Source organism: Coregonus lavaretus, assembly GCF_964263955.1.
Source record: "Coregonus lavaretus genome assembly, contig: HAP1_SCAFFOLD_403, whole genome shotgun sequence".
NCBI lineage: Eukaryota > Metazoa > Chordata > Actinopteri > Salmoniformes > Salmonidae > Coregonus > Coregonus lavaretus.
The window spans coordinates 269,371-294,555 of record NW_028166489.1 but is presented as its reverse complement, the minus strand read 5'-3'; the positions used below and the strand labels follow the sequence as shown (position 1 = coordinate 294,555).

The window sequence follows — 25,185 nt, the reverse complement described above, 5'->3', positions numbered from 1 at the left end:
ATGTATTTGGCATTTCTACATTGAACACTGACTGTGTGGTGACGAATTACGGCCACTACATCTGTTTGGTGAGTAGGTCTAGGCTTAATGATTCTGATGAAAATACGCTCTTTGTCTTTATCAAACTAATGTTGTTGCATATTTTCAGTGTGAAAACCTGTATGTTTAGGGGGGTTATAGCCTCGGCTAACCGATTTGTAAATGGCACTGGCAGTTCACAAAGTAGCCCAAGTGGAAAATAGACATTTCCCAAACTGCAGCTGGTTGTTGCAACACATATTTCCCAACTTCAATCAACCAGTCCATTTTGAATTAGTGATACAACTGTTGTTGTTTGGCAAGGAATGTAGCTTGTGTATCCCATCAGTGAGAGATGTGTTTATGCCCACCTTATAGGCCTTTGTTTCTGTAGGCCTAACTGGAGCTTGTGTGAGAACTCGGCATGTGTATGTAGAGACGAGCGGTCAGAATGTAATTGAGTGAGTGAGACACGGAGGGGAAATTGAATTTAGGGATGCTTGCCTAGGTTTCTTTTTTGTTGTGCCCCCGCAAATGCACATGTACGAATGGAATACTAGAGTCAAAGCAAATGAACGTTGTCTTCAAGACAACATTTCATTTTTTGGGGGGGGACAAGCCACAAAGCACATTCCACCAAATAGTTTTACAGTATTTGAAAAATACTTAGGTTAAAGATCGAGTTTTGATGTCCATTTGAGTACTCGAGTACTCATGCCCATCCTTACTTCAGACAGTAAAGTAATCAGAGGGGGAGACAAGCAAGTGGGAGAAACAGTGGGAAAGGTGAACGCGGGTATTGAACCCGGTCTCTGTTGGGGTTGTATATGTGACATGCCAGGAAATGTTACCACTCGGCCACAGCTCTGCATGTCTTTTGCTTATAAATTGTCCCTCTCTCACTCTGGTCCCCTCTTTTACTTCCTTTGTTTCTAGATTAAGGACACGTGGCACCAGCTGTACCGACGTCACTTCCTGCAGAAGGCCCTGCAGCACTGTAACATGTGTAGACGAGGGTTCTACTACTACCAGAGACACTTTGTTGACTCGGAGGTAAGGGACCTAGGCTCTGTGGTAAGCTGCCAGAGTTAGCTGATTTCAGGAGGTAAGGGACCTAGGCTCTGTGGTAAGCTGCCAGAGTTAGCTGATTTCAGGAGGTAAGGGACCTAGGCTCTGTGGTAAGCTGCCAGAGTTAGCTGATTTCAGGAGGTAAGGGACCTAGGCTCTGTGGTAAGCTGCCAGAGTTAGCTGATTTCAGGAGGTAAGGGACCTAGGCTCTGTGGTAAGCTGCCAGAGTTTGCTGATTTCAGAGGGAAGTTATGGACGTAGGGTTGCAGAATTCCGGTAACTTTCCCAACGTTCTCTGGAAGATTTCTGAAATATCTTGGAATTTTGGGAAAGATACTGGAATTTTGTAACCCTATATGGACTGTAGTAAGTTGTCCATCTACACTACCCCCTGTTATCTCTGACTGATGCATGTAACTTAATAACATAATATATGCCAACGTCTACCCCGTCTCAGTGCATGACTATCATGTTTCTCTCTCACCACAGCTGGAGTGCAATGATGTAGTCCTGTTCTGGAGGATTCAGAGGATGCTGCTCATCACAGCCAACACGCTCCGACAGCAGCTCATCAACACAGAGGGTATGCTGGGACTTGGGTATAGATCTGGGGCTGTGGTACAGGGCTGTATAGGCCCCTTTCAACACCACCAGAAATACTACTTCCCTCCAGAGGATGCTGCTCATCACAGCCAGAAGTTCAGCCTGCTGCAGACTGTTAGGCTGACGACAACTGCAGGCTAGCTACCTAGCTAGGGAGCGATGTATGCGTGTCTCAATCTGACTTGCGCAATCTCTTCAGAATATGTGATTGTTGTTGATCAGAAAATCCTGAAATTAATGACATAGTGGCCACTGTCTTTTTGATATTAGATTAGTTTGGTCAACCTTTGAAAGCCGAAGTAACGTTAGCGACCTTGTAAACAAATGCGCTGCCATGTTGGCGGAAGTTGTTACCCATCTAGCCTTGACTGAAAGTGGCATTTCCGGCACTGTGGAAAGGGGTTGGATATAGGGATGGGGCAGGAGTATTTGGCCAGGCTGGGCTGAATCTGGGCTTGGCTGGGATGAACCAGCCATGGTCAATATTACTGTCATGTAGCATTCACCCTCTTAGTCTGCTAACTGCCAAGCCCTCATCAGAGCATACATGCAGGCAGCTACCGTGATATTTTTTCCATGGCAAAAATGAAAACACGAAGCAGACAAAACTCTTTGGTCCTTTAGAAACTTGTAAAATATTGTGTGCTATAGCTTGGAAAATAAATAAATGTGGCTATGGATGAGAACATAATGATGTTTGTTTCCAACATTAGGGCTGTTTTCCTAAAGAAGTTAACCCGCTTTTGTTTCCTGGCCACGATACTAACGCGTATCGCCATACTGGTAACGTCTCTGCCCTTTTTATAGCTCCTAACTGGTTCAAATGAGAGAAAAGGTAAATAGTCCGAGTCATAGTTTGATTGGAGAACGTCTGCCCTCTGTCTGACCCTGTCTGACCCTGTCTGCCCTCTGTCTGCCCTCTGTCTGCCCTCTGTCTGCCCTCTGTCTGCCCTCTGTCTGCCCTCTGTCTGCCCTCTGTCTGACCCTGTCTGCCCTCTGTCTGCCCTCTGTCTGCCCCTGTCTGCCCTCTGTCTGCCCTCTGTCTGCCCTCTGTCTGCCCTCTGTCTGCCCTCTGTCTGCCCTCTGTCTGCCCCCTGTCTGCCCCCTGTCTGCCCTCTGTCTGCCTTCTGTCTGCCCTCTGTCTGCCCTCTGTCTGACCCTGTCTGCCCTCTGTCTGACCCTGTCTGCCCTCTGTCTGCCCTCTGTCTGAGTGAGCTGAGCTACTGTGTCCTGGGGAGCAGTTAGCAGACACAGTATAATTACGGCCTGCGTCCCAAATGTACCCTATTCCTACGTAGTGCACTACTTTCGCCCGGGCCCATAGGGTGCCATTTGGGGCTCTGATACTGCCACACTCAAGCACTGGGGTCCTGTCTGGGGTCCTGTCTGGGGTCCTGTCTGGGGGCCTGTCTGGGGGCCTGTCTGGGGGCCTGTCTGGGGGCCTGTCTAGAGGTCTGTGTTCCCTTTGTCTTTGATTTCTGACATTTTGTGTGTGTGTGCCTGTGTGTGGTTGTGTGTTTGTGTTTGCACACTCAGTACGGCGCCTGGAGAAGAACGTGAAGGAAGTGCTGGAGGACTTTGGCGAGGACAACGAGAGGAAGGTCCACCTTATCACCGGACGCAGAGTACAGCTGGCAGAAGACCTTAGTGAGTTGCCTAAACACACACACTGGCTACACAAATATACACACACACTTGGCTATACACACACACACACACACACACACACTTGGCTACACACACACACACACACACTTGGCTATACACACACACACACACACACACACACACACACACACTTGGCTACACACACACACACACTTGGCTATACACACACACACACACACACACACACACACACAGAGACTACGTTACACCCATTTGGGTTTAACAAGAATGGTAAAGTCACATTTGGGTTTAACCAGAATGGTAACGTTACAGTCACATTTGGGTTTAACCAGAATGGTAACGTTACAGTCACATTTGGGTTTAACCAGAATGGTAACGTTACAGTCACATTTGGGTTTAACCAGAATGGTAACGTTACAGTCACATTTGGGTTTAACCAGAATGGTAACGTTACAGTCACATTTGGGTTTAACCAGAATTGTAACGTTACAGTCACATTTGGGTTTAACCAGAATGGTAACGTTACAGTCACATTTGGGTTTAACCAGAATGGTAACGTTACAGTCATATTTGGGTTTAACCAGAATGGTAACGTTACAGTCACATTTGGGTTTAACCAGAATGGTAACGTTAGTCACATTTGGGTTTAACCAGAATGGTAACGTTACAGTCACATTTGGGTTTAACCAGAATGGTAACGTTACAGTCACATTTGGGTTTAACCAGAATGGTAACGTTACAGTCACATTTGGGTTTAACCAGAATGGTAACGTTACAGTCACATTTGGGTTTAACCAGAATGGTAACGTTACAGTCACATTTGGGTTTAACCAGAATGGTAACGTTACAGTCACATTTGGGTTTAACCAGAATGGTAACGTTACAGTCACATTTGGGTTTAACCAGAATGGTAACGTTACAGTCACATTTGGGTTTAACCAGAATGGTAACGTTAGTCATATTTGGGTTTAACCAGAATGGTAACGTTACAGTCACATTTGGGTTTAACCAGAATGGTAACGTTACAGTCACATTTGGGTTTAACCAGAATGGTAACGTTACAGTCACATTTGGGTTTAACCAGAATGGTAACGTTACAGTCACATTTGGGTTTAACCAGAATGGTAACGTTACAGTCACATTTGGGTTTAACCAGAATGGTAACGTTACAGTCACATTTGGGTTTAACCAGAATGGTAACGTTACAGTACATTTGGGTTTAACCAGAATGGTAACGTTACAGTCACATTTGGGTTTAACCAGAATGGTAACGTTACAGTACATTTGGGTTTAACCAGAATGGTAACGTTACAGTCACATTTGGGTTTAACCAGAATGGTAACGTTACAGTCACATTTGGGTTTAACCAGAATGGTAACGTTACAGTCACATTTGGGTTTAACCAGAATGGTAACGTTACAGTCACATTTGGGTTTAACCAGAATGGTAACGTTACAGTACATTTGGGTTTAACCAGAATGGTAACGTTACAGTCACATTTGGGTTTAACCAGAATGGTAACGTTACAGTACATTTGGGTTTAACCAGAATGGTAACGTTACAGTCACATTTGTACTGGTCCCTCCTGCTTATGCCTTACTTAAGCAATAATGCCCGAGGGGATGTGGTATATGGCCAATATACCATGGCTTAGGGCTGTTCTTTGGGACGACGCAACACGGAGTGCCTGGATACAGCCCTTAGAAGTGGTATATTGGCCAAATACCACAAACCCCTGAGGTGCCTTATTGCTATTATAAACTGGTTACCAACGTAATTAGAGCAGTACAAATAAATGTTTTGTCATACCCGTGGTTCTGATATACCACAGCTTTCAGCCAATCAGCATTCAGGGCTCGAACAGCCCAGTTTATAATAGTGAATAGATCACTACCTATATTATGGTGATAATAGATCACTTATATTAAAGTGATAATATGAGGAACAACAGAGATTTTTCTGCAGACAAACGTTGTTTTGAAATTGATGGAGTCGGCTGTCAGTTTTCTTTTAGCCGATTTGACTGCACTGTAAGTTGTGTGTGGTTAGTGCAATATACCTGATGCCACTAGATGGCAGTGGTGATTTGTATTTGTATTTATTTGTATTTGTTATGGATCCCATGGGGGTCCAGCAAAATTAAGGCAGTTATACATTGTTTAAAACATTACAATACATTCATAACAGATTCCACAACATACTAAGTGTGTGCCCTCAGGCCTCTACTCTATCTTCAACACAAATACGCACTATACACGTGTGTGTGTATAGTGCGTATTTTATTGTACGTTTGTATGCATGTGTCTGTGCCAATGTTTGTGTTGCTTCACAGTCCCCGCTGTTCCATAAGGTGTTTTTGTATCTGTTTTTTAAATCTAATTTTACTGCTTGCATGAGTTACTTGATGTGGAATGGAGTTCCATGTAGTCATGGTTACCATGAAGAAAAGGTGAAGTCATCACTCATTGGAAAGGGTTGAGTGGATCTCTCTCTCCTGTTTCTGTTACTGCTCAGATTGACAGCTGCTCAGAAGGGGATGTCTGCTTTTTATTTATATTTATTTAACTAGGCAAGTCAGTTAAGAACAAATAGTTATTTCCAATGACGGCCGACCAGAAGGCAAAAGGCCTCCTGCTGGGACGCCGTGACCTCTTGGACACTGGCTGACCACTGGACGGCTTATTTAGCTGTAGCCTATAACCCCACCTCCCACACGCGTGGGCCTTCCATTGGGAAAGAGACACATTCTCTGCTTCAAGAAACACACGTTCTCTCTCTCTTTCTCTCGATCCTCTCTCTCTCTCTCCTCTCGCTCTTCTCTCTCTCTCTCCTCTCGCTCTCTCTTTCCTCGCTCTCTTTCTCTCTCGCGCTCACTCTCTCCTCTCTCGCGCTCTTTCTTTCCTCTCTCTCTCTCTCTCTCTCTCTCTCTCTCTCTCTCTCTCTCTCTCTCTCTCTCTCTCTCTCTCTCTCTCTCCCTCCCTCTCTGTCTCTCTATCCATGAGGCTTGATATTTTACTTGATAGAGAGGGAGAGTGTCTGGCAGCAGTAGCTAACAGTATGCTGCCCGCCACCTGTCATGTCCACCCTCCCAGCCCTGCTCTCTGGTAAGAAGCCCTACTGATTAAACACAGCAATTTGTGGAGCGGCCGAGTGGAGTGCCGACAAGCCCAGACTAGCTCTCACACACCACCCGCCCTATCACACACCACCCGCCCTCTCACACACCACCCGCCCTCTCACACTCCGATAAGAGTGGAAGCACATTATTAGTGCTGCCACCTCAATTAGCACGTGATGATGTGGCAGGTGACACATTGCTTCTTCAAAGTCCAATATCTTGACAACTTCACTGCTGACATGCAAAACATTTTGGAACTGTATCAACGGTGGAGTAATGAAAGAAATACCAAAAGATAGTTTTTGAGTGGTATTTTCCTTTTAAGTGTGCCTTAGTGGAGCAGCACCAGAGTCCTGCTGCCAGCCTGCCAGAGCCTTGTTGCCTCGGTTTCAGACACACACACACACACACAGTTTGAAAAATAAGGGTGCTGGGATCTCTCAAAATGAATCAGGGCACCCTTATAAGTCACAAGTCAATGTTTAGGCTAATTTGAACCCTACACACACACAGACACACACACACACACACACACACACACACACACACACAGACACACACACACACACACACACACACACACACACACACACACACACACACACACTAGACTATTGTTATTTCCCCCTAAGTTTGGTGAAGGTGTCAGCATTGATGAAGCCTTCCACCTGCAGCTATTGATGTTGTGTTGTAAAGGAGCTAATATGTCTGACTCCTATCTGTGTGCCAGCTAGGTAGACTGGTATGCCTTAAACATACACTCCTCTCTTTGACTGTATGCCACCTCGCCGTCAAAGTCGACACACACATACTCTCACACTCTCTCTCGCTCACAAACACACGCATGTGCACATGCATACATGTCAGCTTGAGTTTAACAGGGGCGGACTTAACTTCCTCCTAAGGGCTAAGGGAAACTTTAAGGGAGATTCCGAGGTCCGACAGGCAAGGTTTATACAAACCATCACTGTTGGAAATCAAATGCTAGGCTAGAAGCAAAGAGGAAATAATGTGTTCATAAATGTCTTATTGCTTTATAACATTGGTCGCGTGGCAGAGATAGAATGTTGGTCGCATGTGTGTTTGTCCGTTAGCCCAGGGCTTTGGAATACAAGTGTAAATCCTAAGCCCAGGGCTAAAGCTTAGCCCAGGGTTAACACATGCTTGTGTGGACACAGGATAAGCTAGCCTGGGGCTAAGAACAATGCAGTGTGAAAAGGCCTCTATAGGGTCATATTCTCTCACCACAACACCATAGGGGAAAGAGAGAGGGATATTAAAATGAAAAGACTCCTCTCCTCATCCTCCGCTTCTTGGCAGAGGAACTCCTAGACCTGCCCGGCTTTGCAGCCCTGAGCCATCCCACGTTCCGAGGTGGCACGGAATTGCCAAATATCGATGGTGTCCCAAATGGCACCCTATTCCCTATATAGTGTACTACTTTTGACCAGGAACCATAGGGCTCTAGTCAAAGGTAGTGCACTACATAGGGAATAAGGTGCCATTTGGGACACAGACATCCTCCTTCCCAGAGTGTTTGATGTGGGATGAGGGAGCGTAGTGGGGCTGGGAACACGATGGGAGCGTAGTGGGGCTGGGAACGTGGTGGGGCTGGGAACACGATGGGAGCGTAGTGGGGCTGGGAACACGATGGGAGCGTAGTGGGGCTGGGAACGTGGTGGGGCTGGGAACACGATGGGAGCGTAGTGGGGCTGGGAACACGATGGGAGCGTAGTGGGGCTGGGAACGTGGTGGGGCTGGGAACACGACGGGAGCGTAGTGGGGCTGGGAACACGATGGGAGCGTGGTGGGGCTGGGAACACGATGGGAGCGTGGTGGGGCTGGGAACACGATGGGAGCGAGGTGGGGCTGGGAACACGATGGGAGCACGATTGGAGCGTAGTGGGGCTGGCAACACGATGGGAGCATGTTGGGGCTTGGGAACACGATGGGAGTGTGGTGTGGCTTGGGAACACGATAGGAGCGTGGTGGGACTGGGAACTCGGTGGGAGCGTGGTGGGACTGGAAACTCGGTGGGAGCGTGGTGGGACTGGGAACTCGGTGGGTGCGTGGTGGGACTGGGAACTCGGTGGGAGCGTGGTGGGACTGGGAACTCGGTGGGAGCGTGGTGGGACTGGGAACTCGGTGGGAGCGTGGTGGGACTGGGAACTCGGTGGGAGCATGGTTGGGCTTGAAACGCGATGGTTACGCACCACATTGATGAGGGAGCGTGGTGGGGCTGTGGACATGATGGGAGCGTGGTGGGGGTTCAGAACACGGTGGTTACACACTAAATTTGCTCTGCGCATGGCTACAGGTGCTACACACTTCAAGAGAGGAAGGGGAAGGCACCGGCAAGCCAGACACCCCTCAGAGAGTAGCCCTGCCGGGGCTTGTCCTCTTGCAATACCCCCTTGGCACTCAGAGGAACCAGAGAGTGGGGCTCAGAAGTCGAGGCTGAATACAGAGTAGTTTTACATTATGGGTATAGAAGCATGTTTGTTCTAACACAAACCATTGTTTTCCTGCAGAGGAGGAGAGTAGAGGTGTTGATTAAAAAAAAAGCTTCAGGCTTTGCACTTCAATTCATGCTCATTTGAACTTTTCAATGCTTCTGCGCTCCAACCTTTGCAGTTTGCGAAGCGCTTTTAAGAACATGGCTACATTAGGTTTATGGCTGACCCCAGTTAGTCGACTGGTCGATTGTTTGGTTAATAGGCTGTTGGTCGACCAAGATTTTTTTTTTGTCGAGCCGTAGCATATATTTATTTATTTATTTTTATGGCACACGAGACACCGGTCTTATTCGCGCCCATCTCAGTGAACTAATCCATTGCGGAGGCCGAGACTAATCCATTGCAGTGACCGTGGGGATGGCACAGTCCAAGAAGGAGGGGAGTGTGGCTGCACAATGCACTTCTCTCTCCAGAATGCGCGCTCTCCAGCCAATTTGTGCACATTCATTGTTTCATAACTTCATTGTGTGAATTGTTTGTGTTTGATTGTTAGTCTATCAATTCCCCATTACATTTATCACCAGTCGTACATTTACCTTCAATTCCTATCATTTCTAATCTACAATGTTTGTTTGGTTACGTTAATGTCTGTAATAATATTTTTCCAGTCTTTTACCATTCTCATTGTTGGAGTGGACACGTAGTTATTTTTTTAAATTAATTTAATTTAATTTTTATTTTTTTCTGGGGGGAATTAGGTTAACCTCCGACGTAAGCCTCTCCTCTCTCCCACACCTGTGTGCTGTTTTACCCTCCCCTGCAAGACTCAACAGGAGATTCCACCAGTTTATCCAGGCTGTGTGCGTGTGTGTGTGTAAAACTGAACACAGTGGCTCTTGAAATCCCCTCCGATCTGTTGTTACACGCTCCTCTTCTCTTCTTCTGAGGAGGCGTGATGACGGCCCCTCATAGAGGTATTAGGCCAGGTCAGGACTCAGCCCCAGGAGTCTGGTAGTTAATGGATGGAAGGGAAACTTTAGCGCTCTCTATCTCTATATCTCTCTCATTGATGGAGGGCGCGTGTATAACAGTACTCACACACACAGGCAGATAGGCAGGCGGGAAGACAGGCAGGCGGGAAGGCAGACATGCAGGCAGGAAGAAAGGCAGGCAGGAAGACAGGCAGGCAGGAAGACAGGCAGACGGGAAGACGGCAAGACAGACAGGCAGGCTGGAAGACAGACAGGCAGGCTGGAAGACAGGAAGACGGCAAGACAGGCAGGCAGGAAGGCAGGCAGGAAGACAGGCAGACGGGAAGACGGCAAGACAGGCAGGCAGGAAGACTGGTGGGAAGACAGGCAGGCAGGAAGACGGCAAGACAGGAAGGCAGGTGGGAAGACAGGAAGGCAGGTGGGAAGACAGGCAGGCAGGAAGACAGGCAGGCAGGAAGACGGCAAGACAGGCAGGCAGGAAGGCAGATGGGAAGGCAGGCAGGCAGGAAGACAGGCAGGCAGGAAGACAGGCAGGCAGGAAGGCTTGAGGAAAGACAGGCAGGCAGGAAGACAGGCAGGAAGACAGGCAGGCAGGAAGGCTTGAGGGAAGACAGGCAGGCAGGAAGACAGGCAGGCAGGAAGGCGTGGGGGAAGACAGGCAGGCAGGAAGACAGGCTGGCAGGCAGGAAGACAGGCAGACAGGAAGGCTGGCAGGCAGGAAGACAGGCAGGCAGGCAGGCAAGAAGGCGTGAGGGAAGACAGGCAGGCAGGAAGGATTGAGGGAAGACAGGCAGGCGGGAAGACAGGCAGGCAGGAAGGCTGTGGGAAGACAGGCAGGCGGAGGAGTTATTTTTTATGCACGGCGTCTGTACACAGACACATGCGCCCACCAGCACACACTCACACCAGACTAGACATCCTCTTCACCTTTCACCCCAGGTCTTCTTGAGGTCTTCCTGTGAGCTTAGTGCTGGTATTGTGTGCTGTGGAAAGACCACAATAGCACTCTTGGTAGTCTGTACCTGCTCCCCGCAATGCCCTTCCCCTCTCACACAGTCCTCCATCTCACTTCTTCTCCCTACGTCCCTTTCATCGCCCTTTTCTCCCCCCTCCTTTTCTTTGAGCAGTTCTTCCTCTGGAGTGATTAGTGGGACTGAGTGAGAAGTGCTCCTCTGTTTCCTCCTGCTGTAGTGAAGGAGTATAGGAGTCTTAGGTGTGTGTGTTTGCTCAAGGTTTTACTGTGTTTGCCCTGGGCAGCAGGTCACAGCAGAAACGGCTCTAGAAGCCTGTGCAGGCACTCCTAACCCCCCCCCCCCCCCCCCCCCCCCTCCACACACACACACACACACTCCCCAACATGCACACACAGCACAACATGCACAAGCTCTCACGCAACACCTGCATACATGTTTGTGTTTGACATAGAGAAGCAACGAGGAGCGTGGCTGATGTTAAAAGCACATGTGCCCCCCCCCCCCCCCCCCAATCCAACAGAGGACTGTTTATACCCCTCCCTGACAGCCAGGGGAGGAAACAGCTTCCGCCTTTCCAACAGCTGGATCAGAGGCCCACCATACCTCCTCCTCCTCTCTCCACACCCCGGGCCAGCCAGCCGCTCCCAGTCCCACTCACGACCCCCTGCCCTCACCTCTCTCCTTTCCTCCCCCATGCCCACTTCCCTACTCCACCATATGTGTTTGACAGCCCCGCAGCAGCAGTCTCCGGGTGGGTGTAAATCTCTCCTCGCTGGGCCTGAGTGAGTGGATGGGAGAGGGGTGGTGGACGTTCTGGGAGACTGTCCACCCTGTCAGACACCCAGCCAGAAGGAGAAGGGCTAGGCTGTTGGCCCTGCCTTTCACAGGCCTGGTCTCAATATGCTCAACTTGCCTCCTTTCCTCATCTTTTCCAAGATCACTGAAGGCAACAGGTGAAAGCAATAAGGCTGAAAGTAACCAATCAAGTCCTTTCATTCATACATGATAATGAAGTAAAGAGCAAAGGAAGCCGTTTTAAGCTATTGTGGCACAACCTTACCTGTCACCTATCAGTGGTCATCAAGAGAAGGTTACGAGGAAAGGAAGCCTCTGAGGAGTATTGAGACCGTTCCTGGTGCTCCTGAGAGACCCGTCCCCGGTGGGAAATGAGGAAGTGGACGGGGGCGGAGGAGCGGCTCAGCGAAGCTTCCATCAGTCTGTTTCCATCCCAGCGGTGTCCCCAGGGGCCCATTCCTGCAGATCCTCCTGTCACTCAGACACTGTCTCCATATTTGGAAATAGCCACGGGATGGTTTTTCAATACCGTTGAAACTATTTCTTAGACGTTTTCTAATAAATGTGAATATTTGTAGCTACTTTTTAAGTAAAAACCAGCAGGCAACTTGTGCAATACGTTGGGAGATAAAGCAGATCACATTCTTCATTTCACCTGTCACATCATTTTTCATTATGAAACTTACCGGTAGTCCCCAGTCACATGGCGTTTGTTTACAAACACACTGACTAGAGACCAGAGCCTTGTGAGGCACTCACTGTTGTGCAGCATGTGCCAGTTGATCTAGTTTCAGTATGGAATTCACAACTAAGTGTTTGCCAGCTAGGAATTTTAGAACCATTAACTGTATAAAAGTTTACTGTATAAAAATGTGCTAGATGCTCTGCAGTTATGCATTTGGTTTGCTAATCTAGTTAGCTATGTAGCTAAGTGGTTAGCTTCTTCCAAAATCAAGCTTCACTTGGTAACAGCAGAGAATAATTTACATTTGAGTCATTTAGCAGACACTCTTATCCAGAGCGACTTACAGTTAGTGAGTGCATACATTATTTTTTTACTTTTTCATACTGGCCCCCCGTGGGAATCAAACCCACAACCCTGGTGTTGCAAACGCCATGCTCTACCAACTGAGCTACATCCCTGCCGGCCATTGGATCAAGAGCCTTACTGTCTATTTGTTTTGTGTGAGCAGCAAACTGTGAGTATAATTTATTTAGTTACTGAGCTGGGGTGTCTGTCCTGCAAATAGCATTTAGTTAGCATTCTCTATGGGACTTTACATGTACTTGTTAGCATTGCTAACAGGGTCAGTGGGGTTTGAAAATACCGCCCCTTGTGTTCAGTGCTGGTATTACACATATCCCGGGATGGCACAAGGTCGGTATGAAGGTATGACAATCTGGATACCGCCCAAGCCCAATGTGTTATATAGGGAATAGGGTGCCATTTGGGACACAATCCACAGTCTCAGAGAGCACCGTTACTGTTCACACACTAGCTCCTGCTAGCTGTCCATCGCTCAGATAAGAGCACACAACCTGGATGAGGGATTAGGAAAACCATACACTTCCTCCGTCACATGGTAAAAATAGAGCAGGGCTGTTTTAAGAGCTCTCTCTTTGTCTCTTCTGTTGCCCCGATCATTTTAAGCCTTTGAACAGATGACATTTCCCCAGCAGGTGGGTTACCATGGTAGATTTATAACTAACATTTAGATTATTTGCCACGTTTATTGCTGAATGGTTAAAGTTAGCAGGTCTTCTAATTGTGTATTAGATATCGCCCGCTGACGTAGATAAAGGCACGTGATGTCAGTTTTCAGATATCGAGTTTTGAATGTGCTAGCAATGGCATTTAATTCTAGCGTGGCATTAGGGAATTTAGTCTGTGTTTGCTGCTCCTGCACAATGGGACGTGTGTGGGCTCAGCATCAGCTGGAGACCCGTATTTACCTGAGGGAGTTCAAGTGTTGGGTGTTCTTCTGGGGGGCTGATGTGCAGAGTATGATGTGTTTGTCTGTATCGGCCGTGCAATCTCTGTGGTTGTTGAGGTTGTTTGGGATCAGCGCTGTTCCTAATGGGATGTACTGACATGCAGGCTTTAGGGTATGTCCCGAGCCGGACCGCCAGATTCATCCTTGTGTGTGATTAGAAATCATGGAGACGGAGACATGTAGGGCTTTACCAGAGTGGGACCCTGGTTTGAGTGTCACTATCAGGCTTTGCCTTGGAATTCACATGGCAGGTGATTCAGGTCAGTCTGTCTATGTGTGTCTGTCTGTCTGTCGGTTTGCCTGCCTGTGTGTGTGTGTGTGTGCGTGCACGTCGGTTTGCCTGCCTGTGTGTGTGTGTGCGTGCACGTCCAGAGTTCAGCAGCGGATAGTCTACACACCTGTGGCTCTGAGGGATTATGACAGTGACTTAATTTAAACACTCTGTCATCCCGAGGCCCGACGTTACCCCATAAGATTGATTGGCCAGGCTACTTAGCTGCAGTGCAGACCACCATCTTAGTGCAAAAGGTTGGCTTTAGAAGCCGGGGATCTCTGGCTCTCTGTGGTTTACCATGATTTACAACTCGCAAATTACATAGACATTTTCTGAATTTACAACTTGAGTGTCTTGCACAGCTTTAACTGTATAAAGACGTCATTACTCTGGGCTTGTAAGTGAAGTAGAATTGATTTGATCCTTTATCATTTATTTTTATTTTTATGGTTCCTTTTTTCATAAGTCTCTCTCTGATTAGGCCTACTCCTCTGCGTTTAATAATTCTGCTGTTTTCCTGCATGAAAGCTCTTGAACCCATCAGCACTAGTGAAGATAAATCCACTTTGCAAATTAAATCTCCAGATTTTCCCTGGTAACCCAATTTTACATGTCACCCTTCAAAGCCATAGCAATGTCTGTCAATAAAACTTGCCCAGGAGACTACGAAACACATCCTCACCTTTCCAGGAGACGACACAACACATCCTACCCAGGAGACTACACAACAACTGGCGTAACTGCCCAGTAGACTACACAACACCCGGTGTAACTGCCCAGTAGACTACACAACACATCCTACCCAGGAGACTACACAACAACTGGCGTAACTGCCCAGTAGACTACACAACAACTGGCGTAACTACCCAGGAGACTACACAACAACTGGCGTAACTGCCCAGTAGACTACACAACACCCGGTGTAACTGCCCAGTAGACTACACAACACCTAGCGTAACTACCCAGGAGACTAGACAACACCTGGCGTAACTACCCAGGAGACTACACAACACCTGGCGTAACTACCCAGGAGACTACACAAGACCTGGCGTAACTACCCAGGAGACTACACAACACCTGGCGTAACTGCCCAGTAGACTACACAACACCCGGTGTAACTACCCAGGAGACTACACAACACCTGGCGTAACTACCCAGGAGACTACACAACACCCGGTGTAACTGCCCAGGAGACTACACAACACCTAGCTTAACTACCCAGGAGACTACACAACACCCGGTGTAACTGCCCAGGAGACTACACAACACCTAGCTTAACTACCCAGGGGACTACACAACACCCGGTGTAACTGCCCAGGAGACTACACAACACCTGGCGTAACTACCCAGGAGACTACACAACACCTGGCGTAACTACCCAGTAGACTACACAACACCCGGTGTAACTACCCAGGAGACTACACAACACCTGGCGTAACTACCCAGGAGACTACACAACACCCGGTGTAACTGCCCAGGAGACTACACAACACCTAGCTTAACTACCCAGGAGACTACACAACACCCGGTGTAACTGCCCAGGAGACTACACAACACCTAGCTTAACTACCCAGGGGACTACACAACACCCGGTGTAACTGCCCAGGAGACTACACAACACCTGGCGTAACTACCCAGGAGACTACACAACACCCGGTGTAACTGCCCAGGAGACTACACAACACCTAGCTTAACTACCCAGGAGACTACACAACACCCGGTGTAACTACCCAGGAGACTACACAACACCTAGCTTAACTACCCAGGAGACTACACAACACCTAGCTTAACTACCCAGGAGACTACACAACACCTAGCTTAACTACCCAGGGGACTACACACAACACCTGACGCTTTCACGTGTTGTTTTCCCCGCTCTGCTTTTTTGTTTAATCTGGCCCCTGTGGTGACCCCAGTTTTCAACCTGTTCAGTCCCAGGGCTCGACTTGTTGGTTCTGCTCTCAGGCATCTGGTTTCTAGATAAGCCCTCCAGAGCCAGCCGTGATTCATGGCTTTGCCACTGACGGGCGTTTTGCCCACAAGATCCCTGCTTTCTGCATCCGCCTCCCGCTGCCCTGCGTTTTTATAGCACGTTACAATACAGATTTAGAGACAAATCCTTAGTGACATGGCCATGCCTCCTCTTCTGTTTTTTACTTTAAGAGATCGGTTTTCAGTTGGGACAGGATCACGCATGCAGACGTACAAAGGATCCCGCCTCGACTGTAACCTTGCCGGTGACAGAAGTTGAATCATGACAGTTTGGGACAGGAGCCTCCTCCTGACCAGGCACTGAACTCTGTCCTTTCAGAGTTGGCTGATGCTGGACTGGAGCACCATGCAAAAAAATAACTAACGGGCTTGTCTTGGCACCGAACGTTGGCCACCGAAACCCTTCCGTTGACACTTTCCAACACAGTCTCCCATTTCTAACACAGTCTCCCATTTGTAACGGCTGCCTTCCTCCTTTCACATCAAACTCCAGAGAGGGGCATCCCCCATATTAAAGAGATTAAGATCTCTCTCTCCCTCACAGCGTGCTGTACGACCCTCTGTCCTCTCTCACCTCTCTCTAATCTCTTTCCATCTGTATGGAGCGGTTGTTCGACCACGGCCACACTGTTTCGCAGTCTAGTTACAGGTCAATTAAAGGCTTTTCCATCAGTCCCTTCTGCTGTTCCTGCTCCGTTCGCCGAAGGCTTACAGCATTACGGCTTAGAAGAGTGGGAGTGAAAGAGATGTATCATTTCCTGTGGAGATCAGCCGAGAGAGGGACCTGAAATAAGGGATTTCAGAGAGTTATGGGAATATTCATGACCAGATAAAGGGGAGGGCGGCTGAGTGTCTTGGGGCTCATCTCTTAGGTAAACATGCGCCTAAATTGAGTTTTTTGATCCCCCCGAGGCAACAGGCAATGAACGGCGACTCTGTCCACTTTGTGTGTTGCATTTCTGCGCATCCTGAAAAGAAAAGCCAGCATGTTTTAGGCTTTTCTTTCCCTTGTCGTCTTGTTGGGACAAACAGATGGCGGAGGAAAAATTAATATCTGTTTCTCACCATCACTAACCAGAATATTGGCTTTTTTAAAGCCACCATTCACAACCTGTGCATGGCCTTGCTTTTCCCTCACAAGATGACAGGGGCCTCATTTTAACGGCATTATACATTTAATTGCACTAAATGAATGGCGGAACATTTTGCCTATCAAATTCTGATCTAAATGGTGCGAGATATGTCCTGCAGCTATGAACTGTAAAATGTACTTCAGTTAATGTTCTTTCAACGTGTGTCGTCTCTCCTCCGTGGTTGACCTGATGCAGTAAGTGGTCCACATCAAGCTATTTCATCACAATTTTATTTCAGCTGACTATATTTTTTGAAATAACTTCTAGGCCTACTCTCTATGACATTGCGCTTAATGCTGATGGGGAACATTTGCAGAATGATTTGGAAAATGTTAGTTGAGGATTTTTATTTTCTGCAATTTACATAAAAATAGGTCCTTGATGCCCTGCTATCTATAGACACAAAGAAGTCCACAGGGGCCGACAAACTGGAGCCGGGGCTGCATAAGTGCACAGTGCCCCTCATCGCTGGCACAATAACCCACATTTTAAATGAAACATTGATATCAGGAAATATTCCTAAAGTATGGAGGGTTGCTTACGTGCTGCCACTCTATTAGGTTGGGGACACTAGTGTCCTTCATGATTATCATGCCATGTCTTTCTTGTCTAGCTAAGATTCTTCAATCTTTGGTAAATTTGGTACAACTTCATTCCTTTTTATCTGAGAATTGTGTTCTGAATGTACATCAATCAGGGTTTAGACCAGGGCACAGTACTGTTACTGCAACCACGTTAGTTGTAAATGATATTGTCAATGCTTTAGATGCCTAAATGAATTGTGCTGCCTCGTTTGTTCGTTTGACACGGTTGATCATTCTATTTTATTGAGTGAGTTGTCCTCAGTTGTCCTGCGCGCTGATGCCTGTATGTGGTTTCAGAACTATCTCAGTAATAGAACTCAGGCTATTGTCACAGAGGGGGTCAAATCTGAATTCCTTGAAGTGCATAAAGGGGTACCCCAGGGTTCAATTCTGGGGCCACTAATGTTTACTTTGTATATACAGTGCCTTCAGAAAGTATTCAGACCCCTTGACTTCCTCCACATTTTGTTATGTTACAACAAAAACCAAGCCATGAGGTCGAAGAAATTGTCCGTAGAGCTCCGAGACAGGATTGTGTCGTGGCACAGATCTGGGGAAGGGTACCGAAAAATGTCTGCAACATTGAAGGTCCCCAAGAACACAGTAGCCTCCATCATTCTTAAATGGAAGAAGTTTGCAACCACCAAGACTCTTCCTAGAGCTGGCCGGCCCGCCAAACTGAGCAATCGGGGGAGAAGGGCCTTGGTCAGGGAGGTGCCAAGAACCCGATGGTCACTCTGACAGAGCTCTAGAGTTCCTCTGTGGAGATGGGAGAACCTTCCAGAAGGACAACCTTCTCTGTAGCACTCCACCAATCAGGCCTTTATGGTAGAGTGGCTAGATGGAAGCCACTCCTCAGTTTAAGGCACATGACAGCCCGCTTGGAGTTTTCCAAAAGGCACCTAAAGACTCTCAGACTATAAGAAACAAGATTATCTGGTCTGATGAAACCAAGATTGAACTTTGGCCTGAATGCCAAGTGTCATGTCTGGAGGAAACGTTGCACCATCCCTACGGTGAAGCATGGTGGTGGCAGCATCGTGCTGTGGGGATGTTTTCAGGGACTGGGAGACTAGTCAGGATCGAGGCAAAGATGAACGGAGCAAAGTACAGAGATCCTTGATTAAAACCTGCTCCAGAGCTCTCAGGACCTCGGACTGGGGCAAAGGTTCACCTTCCAACAGGACATTGACCCTAAGCACACAGCCAAGACAACGCAGGAGTGGCTTTGGGACAAGTCTCTGAATGTCCTTAAGTGGCCCAGCCAGAGCCCGGACTTGAAGCTGTGCAGCGACACTCCCCATCCAACCTGACAGAGCTTGAGAGGATCTGCAGAGAAGAATGGGAGAAACTCCCCAAATACAGGTGTGCCAAGCTTGTGGCATCATACCCAATAAGACTCAGGGCTTTAATCACTGCCGAAGGTGCTTCAACAAAGTACTGAGTAAAGGGTCTGAATACTATGTAAATGTGATATTTCAGTATTTAAAAAAATTAAATAAATTGGCAACAATTTCTAAAAACCTGTTTTTGCTTTGTGATTATGGGGTATTGTGTGTAGATTGATGAGGGAAAAAAAACAATTTAATCAGTTTGTAACCTAACAATGTGTAAAAAGTAAAGGGGTCTGAATACTTTGCAAAGGCACTGTAAAATGGAAATACTGTGACATTTTTTTATATAAATGTTTATGCTGATCAAACAGTATTGTACTCTGTTGCACCATCTGTAAACCAAGCATTTTCACATTTGCAGTGTGATTTCCAAGCACTGCAGAAGTCATTCTTGGATCTTAATGCAAACAAAACAAAAGACATACTATTTTCTAAGTCTCATAACTTAGACATAAGTGACATTGAAATTACTAGCCTGAACGGAACACAAATTGAAAGAGTTCCCTCTTATAAATATCCTGGAATCTGTCTAGATGATAAATTGGCGTTTAAAACGCATGTTACTGAGCTGGTAAAGACATTGAAGATCAAAATGGGATTGATTTACTGAAATAGAGCACGTCTGTCTTTTGTCCAGGCCACTTTTATTTCTGTTATAGATTACGGAGATATAATCTACAGCAAGCAGCAGCTTCCACACTTAAAGATGCTGTTTTCCATTGTGCCCTTATATTCATTACTGGTGATAATTTTAGAACTCACCATTTTGTATTGTATCAAAAAGTGGGTTGGGCCTCTGTATGTAAGAAGAGAGCAGCATTCTCTTTTGGTTTATTTACAAAGCGCTCCTGCAGAGACTTGCGATGTATCTGACATCACTGGTCAAGGTCACAACAATAGAACACGGTATGAGAGCACAACATTGGATAGAGCTAGAGGTTCCAATGGTGGCTTCTGATTTTAGGGAGAGCAGCTTTTGGATGTTATGCTCCACAGATGTGGAATGTGTTGCAGGGGAGGCTCAGACTTGAATACCTGTTGCCCTTTAGGGAATTTATAACATTAGTGGGGAATCCTCTAAGTGAAGATAGTGTTTGTTTTGTAATTTAGTATTTTATTGTGTTTTGTATTGATGTGTGTGTTTTGTATGCGGGGCTGATTTGAGAAACAGACTTGGTCTCAATATGACACCCTGGTAAAATAAGAGAAATGAACTGGACACAGGACCCTTAATAGTGCCACATCTAGACTCTGCTGAGCTTTGAAGTTGAGCCAGGGGTTTTCCCTGGCTTGTTTTGATGATGTGACAGAGATGTCTCTCCCTCCTCCTCTCCGGTATGTGTGTTCCTTAACTTCCTTTGAGCCGTGCGGTTGGGTAGTGAGTTCTAGAGTGGGGCTACAGCCGGGTTAGGTTTCAGGCCCGTCACACCTGCCGTGATCTTCGTGCCCTCTTTCCCAGCCCTAATACCTACATTAGGTGTTGTAATCTCCCCCTAGCGCCTCCCCATGTGCCTTTGTTTTTCATGGTTTAGGTGTGTGTGTTGGTCATAGTGATTTCTCCGGACTTTTTAGTGTTATATTTCAGGACTCGGAGGTGTGTGTGCGCATCCTTAAAGACTGCCGTGTGACTTTCATCCGTCAGAAAGGGATACCTCTGCACCCGTGCCCCCCGCCAAAGGGTCTCGCACGAGCCCCTCTCTTTAGGATAAGGTTACCCTCTAAATATAGCTCCCACCTTTTGTGTTGACCTGAAATGGACACTTAAAGGAGTAGTTCACTTTTTTACAACTTGATGTTAGATGGTTCTTCACCCTGAAAGTAGTCTTTGGGCCAGGAGAAACTGTAATCCATGGTTCAGTTTTCTTTAAACAGCCACTACAAACTTCAGCTAACCTTAGCCACCACAAGCTAACAATCAATGGAAGTAATGGGGGCATGTGGGCATGTTTTTTTAAATGGCCAAATCACCTTTAAGTAAAATCAAACCAAAAATTGACTTTATTTTAATAGATTTCAGGTGATTTTTACTTTTTTTTTTTTTTTTTTTTTACATGCCTCATTGACTTCCATTGATTGTTAGCTTGTGGTGGTTAAGATTAGATGACATTTCTAGTGGCTTTTTAAAGAAAACTGAACCATTCATTACAGTTTCTCTTGGCCCAAGAACCATCTAACAAAAAGCTGTAAAATAGTGAACTACTCCTTTAAAACGCTGTTGTTCTGAGTTCTAAACCGCTTTGATTTATCGACCCATAAAAATAAAGGAGTCGTCTGGTTTTGAAGCTTTCAGACCTTTGTGTCTTACATTTTTTTTTAGTCAAAAGCATTTGAAGATACTCTTCTGATAGTATCTTGTGAGGCGTATTGAAAGTAGGTCAGTTGCAGTTAGTGCCTCAGAGTTTTGTTTGTGCTTGGGGCAGCTCCAGTTGGATTAGTCTACTGGAATAGAGTGAGACAGAGAGATGGGGCCAAGGATGAGTGCAGCTGGCACTGCTAGTCCGCTATAGGCCTCTTTTTCACTCGTTGGCTAATAGACTTACTCTTGCCGTTGTTTATTCAGCGATTAAAGTCTCTCTGTAACTGCAGCCCATCGTGTGACAGTACATGTTGTGCGGACGGATCTCTCCTCAAAAGACCATCTCGGACAAAAGGACCCCAACGGCGGGACGTGGTGACAACTTTTTGTCAATGTATTTTCCCTTTCATGTGGAATAATGTTATGGTATCTCCCATCCATTAGCTAGACGTGTGCCTGGAGGGACACGTCTTTTTTTTTTTTGGGGGGGGGGGGGCTTTGATGTGTGTGTGAGGTAACTGGAAATGGTCCACGACTCCCCTCTTCTTCAGAATATTTCACTGAAGTGGTTGTTTTTTAGGTTTGAGGGCTGTCAGTGGGGACCGTCTGCTGTTTGGCTGAAACAAGGTGCAGAACAATGGCCTGTGACACGTCTGTTATTCTGTTAGTGAATACATACACAATGTCAGGTCATTGGTTTCACACTCATACTGTGAATGTATACCACAGGATATTTATGGTGTATTTGTCTGGTACTGGTGTTACTGGTAGTTGGGAGGCCACGGTCACAACAGGAGGACTTAGGGTCTGAGAAACATCTCAAGTCTTCTTGGGTCTCGCAGTTAGAAACACAGTAGAATAGAATAGGCCTGATTAGCCGACTCAACCAACTCACATTTACTGGTTTACTGGGATGTGCTGTATCAAATGAGGCATATTGGATGCTCTCCATATCTACTGTTTTTGTTTTGTAAAGACTCAACTAACCCATCCTCTGTCTTTCCTCCTCTGCAGAGAAGGTCCGTGAGATTCAGGAGAAACTTGAAGCCTTCATAGAAGCTCTACACAAGGAGAAGTAGAGCACCAGGTATCTGCCTGTCAATCGTCTCACATGCTACAGTACATAGACTATTAGTGAGCAGTGTTGTACAGAAATGTCTCTAATATAAATATATGTGTAAGCATTTCACTGTCTACACCTGTTGTATTTGGCGCATCGGACAAATACAATTTGATCTGATTCGAATTTGATTTGAATACACATAAAAATACATTTTATGATATCTTTGCTGCTTTGCTTATATTCAAATATTGGAGCTCGGCACATGTTCATAGTGTTCCACCTGTAAGGAGTGTTATGTTGAATACTTTTCTGTATCAGGAAATATACAGTAACCCATCTCACCCTTTCTCCTTGGCAGAAACCATTGGAAGCAAACCTGCGGATCACAGAAGCAATGCACTGATCAAAGGAAACTAATTTCCCCCTCTGTAAATGACTGAACACCCAGTGGAGTTTGTCGGACGGAGCCCTTAACACTGAGTCGGGTCAGGTTAACAGTGTGGCTGAGCAGATAGTCCTTCCTCAGCTCAGAGTGGGCCCCATGTTTTAAAGGCCCACAGTGTGTTCACCAGACGTGTCGTCCTCACACAGGAATCCAACAACTGTCTCCTGCCTTTTTGCTCGGCTTTTCGCTTTATCGGCACGGAAGACGAAGGGGGGGGACAAGATTGAAGTTACACACCTCGTGACCGATCCACCTCATGTCGTCTCTCTCTCTCTCTCTCTCTCTCTCTCTCTCTCTTTCTCTCTCTCTCTCTCTCTCTCTCATTGCTCCCTCGTTTCTAATAAATGAGGAGGTTGTAAAGGTTTTCTCTCTCGCTGCCAACTTCCTTTCCTTTGTTTGGGAATGTGTTTAATCGGCTTGAGCACCTGTCAGAAGTTGTGTCCCAAATTGCACTGGTCGAAAGTAGTGCACTATACAGGGAGTAGGATGCCATTTGGGATGCAAGCCAGAATGTCTGATGGGGTCAGTCAGTGTGAGTCCGTTACAGACAGGTGTTGGTGTGTGCATGGAAGGGTGATGGGAATTGGGACTTATGCATCTCTCTCTGTGCCGCTGGCATCCACCCTCCTCTCTGTAGATTGACTAGCTGTAAAGGAAAGAACCATTCAGCCAGAACCAAGAACCATTCAGCCAGAAAGAAAGGGTTCAGCCACAAAGAAAGGGTTCAGCCAGAAAGAAAGGGTTCAGCCAGAAAGAAAGGGTTCAGCCACAAAGAAAGGGTTCAGCCACAAAGAAAGGGTTCAGCCACAAAGAAAGGGTTCAGCCAGTTGGACCATTCTCCTGCCTATTGTTAGTCCCTCTTAAGACTTCTTAATGCGAAGGCACTTCAGTTATCACAGCGACTAGCTCTAACCCAACTCTACACTGCATCACTAACCCTATAGGTACAGGTCTAACTTATTAACCCACACTGGCACAACAGTCACCCTCCTAAAACTAGAATCTATTAACAGTGGATCATCTATTCCACCCTAGTTGGAACTAAGATAATATAATATAGATTGGGTTTCTTATTTCAGGGAAGCAGAGTAATGTCTGCTATTGATAGGCAGCGTGCAAGACCCCACTATGTACCTCTCTCTGTGTCCTACTGTGTGTGTGCACCTCATCATCACAAGGGTTTATATGATGGCATTTCATTTCACTGTTGGACGAAACAGCCTCTACTATCTTGGTTCTGGGTGAAGATCCAGTGTTGGACTAGAATCTAGTTCAACCTGCAGTGGATGGAACCACATTGTCCAATCACGTTGGGGGAAAAGATGCTAGTGCCCTCGTTGTATTCATAAGTGGTGACACAGCTGCACAGGCCTGGTACGTTCACTCTCCTCCTTTCACTTCTTCTTCTTCTCCATGCTCTCCTGCCTCTGGGCAGGTCATACTGTCTGACTTACTGGTCTCTCCTGGTCTCTCCTGGCCTCTCCTGGCCTCTCCTGAGGGACCTTTTTCTCTCTGCTCTCTCTTGCTGTTCTCTCAAGCCTTCTCTCCATCTTCTCTCTCTCCTATTTCCCCCCTACTCTTTGTTCCCAGCTCTAATGCGTGTCTCCTGATAATATGGAATGAAGGGGTGAGTGGCATACTTAACCCCAGTCCTTCATATGTGTATATGGGTTAATACCGTACATTGTGTACATGTAAAGCAAATACAAATCATGGATCTGTTATTGCTTATGGGAGAAATATCAGAGTGCGATGCGCTTGGAACAGGATATCCATCGGTTGGTTCAGTACCTATAGTTCTCTTTTTATGTTATAGAATGTAGTGTTTGCAGGGTGTACCCCATCAGATGTGCTTTATTTATTAAACATTTGAAAATAAAATTGACGTTAATAAAAATGTAATTTTCCAAGAAGTTGTTTCCATGTTATATCGACTACGTCTGTCTACCTTTTGTTACCACAGTATTGTAGAAGTGTAAAAGACAAAACGGTGGCCGTTCTATAGCCTCGGTGGCCGTTCTATAGCCTCGGTGGCCGTTCTATAGCCTCGGTGGCCGTTCTATAGCCTCGGTGGCCGTTCTATAGCCTCGGTGGCCGTTCTATAGCCTCGGTGGCCGTTCTATAGCCTCGGTGGCCGTTCTATAGCCTCGGTGGCCGTTCTATAGCCTCTGACCACAGAACATCAGCCGTCATTTTGTGTTCGTCTTCCGACGATGCTACATGGTAAATCACCACCGTTTATTAATACCCAGTGGCTGTGCATGGCCAATGTTCGTGTTGGTCTGTCTTGTCCTTTATATATATATATATATATATATATATATATATATATACACATGTGTACAGTACCTTCGGAA

General features: G+C 46.6%; 1 pseudogene across 1 annotated transcript in view; it reads left to right on the top strand.

Moving 5' to 3' along the window:
- Nucleotides 1-24,741, top strand: part of LOC311114645 (dynamin-like GTPase OPA1, mitochondrial) — a 65,857-nt pseudogene extending 41,116 nt beyond the window's left edge. Inside the window, exons 26-30 of the transcript in view lie at nt 955-1,071; nt 1,576-1,669; nt 3,226-3,336; nt 22,335-22,407; nt 22,742-24,741. The product of the transcript in view is annotated as a dynamin-like GTPase OPA1, mitochondrial (transcript). The remainder of the gene's footprint in view (nt 1-954; nt 1,072-1,575; nt 1,670-3,225; nt 3,337-22,334; nt 22,408-22,741) is intronic.
- The last annotated feature ends 444 nt before the right edge of the window (nt 24,742-25,185 follow it).